Source organism: Rhagoletis pomonella, unplaced genomic scaffold (genome assembly GCF_013731165.1).
Source record: "Rhagoletis pomonella isolate Grant_MI unplaced genomic scaffold, Rhpom_1.0 Rhpom_scaffold_00394, whole genome shotgun sequence".
Lineage (NCBI taxonomy): Eukaryota > Metazoa > Arthropoda > Insecta > Diptera > Tephritidae > Rhagoletis > Rhagoletis pomonella.
This window is the reverse complement of record NW_023458948.1, coordinates 24,585-26,765: the sequence shown is the minus strand read 5'-3', so window position 1 is coordinate 26,765 and position 2,181 is coordinate 24,585.

Here is a 2,181-nt window from a genome sequence, read left to right as displayed (position 1 = left end):
TCCTAGGGTTATGCTCGTATTTCAGAAAATTCGTTAAATCATTTTCAGCCATAGCCGGACCGTTGTACAAACTAATAAAAAAAAATTCTAGCTTTGAATTCAACGAAGAATGTAAAGCAATATTCGAAGAATTAAAAACAAAACTTATAACCTGTCCAGTACTATCAATATACAATCCGAATAGGGAAACCGAACTCCATTGCGATGCGAGTGCCATCGGCTACGGTGCTATTTTACTTCAGAAGCAGGACGATGGTGCTTTTCATCCCATTGCATACTTTTCCAAGCGCACTACAGAAGCGGAAGGTCGATATCATAGTTTTGAGTTAGAAACGCTCGCACTCATAAATGCACTACGCCGCTTCAGAGTATACTTGGAGGGTATCAATTTTAAAATCGTTACGGATTGCAACTCCTTAACAATTACCTTGAATAAAAAACAAGTAAATAGTCGCATTGCCCGGTGGGCCCTAGAGTTAGAAAATTTTAATTATACAATACAGCACCGGGCAGGAACAAAAATGGCTCACGTGGATGCCCTTAGTAGGTACCAAGCAGGTCGCGAAGTAGTAGCGGCGGTAGACAGCGAGGACATAGACTTCCGGTTACAGGCAGCACAGGCACGCGATCCTACATTATCCGATTTAAAAAGTCAGCTTGAGAAAGAAGAGCACACTAGCTTCGAAATGTCTAACGGCTTAGTCTACAAAAAGGATAAGGGCAACCTTTTATTTTATGTCCCTCAGGAAGTGGAACAGGAAATAATACGAACCACCCACGAAAATATTGGACATCTCGGCATTGAGAAGTGTTATCAAAACATCAAGACGAATTATTGGTTTCCGGACATGAAAACTAAAATAAATAAGTTTACGAAAAATTGTATACGATGTATAATGTATTCGCCACCACTGAAAACAAATGAAAGGGTACTACACAACATCCCAAAAGAACCCGTGCCGTTCCATACAATTCACATAGATCACCTAGGGCCGCTACCATCTTTGCAATCCAAGCGAAAACATATTTTGGTTATAGTAGACAGTTTTACAAAATATGTCAAATTGTACCCAGTGCTCACAACGAGCACGAAAGAAGTCAACGCTTCTCTCAGCAAATACTTCGAATACTATAGTCGCCCTGTCAGATGCATCACAGACAGGGGAAGTTGTTTTACTTCCAAAGACTTTTCCGAATTCATGGAAAGTAAAAATATACAGCACATTAAAGTCGCAGTCTATTCGCCACAAGCTAATGGCCAGGTCGAGAGGGTTAACCGCACACTAGTTGGTATGCTAGCGAAATTCAGTGAACCAATCCAACATGCAGATTGGGTAAAACATTTTGCCAAAATCGAGTTTGCTCTTAACAACACTGTTAACAGGTCTATCGGTATGACACCTAGTCAAGCATTATTTGGAGTAAGCCAGCGAGGCCCTCTGGTTAATAAACTGACAGAATACCTAGAGGATTGCCTTTCAGAGAGGGGGAGGGATAATATTGAAACATTACGTGAAATTGCAAGCCGAAATATTGAAAAAGTACAACAATACAACCTAAAGCGTAGTGAGTTACGAAATATTAACGAGAAGGAGTTTCAAGTAGGAGACTTTGTAGTAATTAAGAACATAGACACGACGGTAGGAACCAACAAGAAACTTCTGCCGACGACTTCCGAATGATCGGTATGTTAACAGGGATATCGAAAACTGCCAGATCACCCAGATCCCGTATGATGGGGTTGTAGAAGCATGCAATATTAAAATGTGGAAAACAAACTCTGAGAATCAAAGCAACGCTCAGCAATTATGTTACCAAATTTAGATAGAGTAGTCAATTAATCGGTTATATGCAGGTGACCGAGGTCAGTCACTTATTGTCAGGTTAGCCGAGTTGTAGTGCATTATTGATAGTCAAACCTAAGTGTAAGCCTAAGCTAGTTTATTGTAATCCGTTCAATTATTGTGAACGGGCAACTATAATAAGTAAATGGCGAAAAGAGCGAATAAAAGGGCGATTGGCAATCGACATTTAAAGCGTGTGGACGTGTTTCACTACACAATGAACAATTTTTCTGAAATTTCAATTTCTAAAACACCAATGCTAACCAATAACAAACCAAGCATCAACTTTGTTTCTGATGCGCTGATTGCTCGAGCGATGCGTTTCGATAACTTTTCG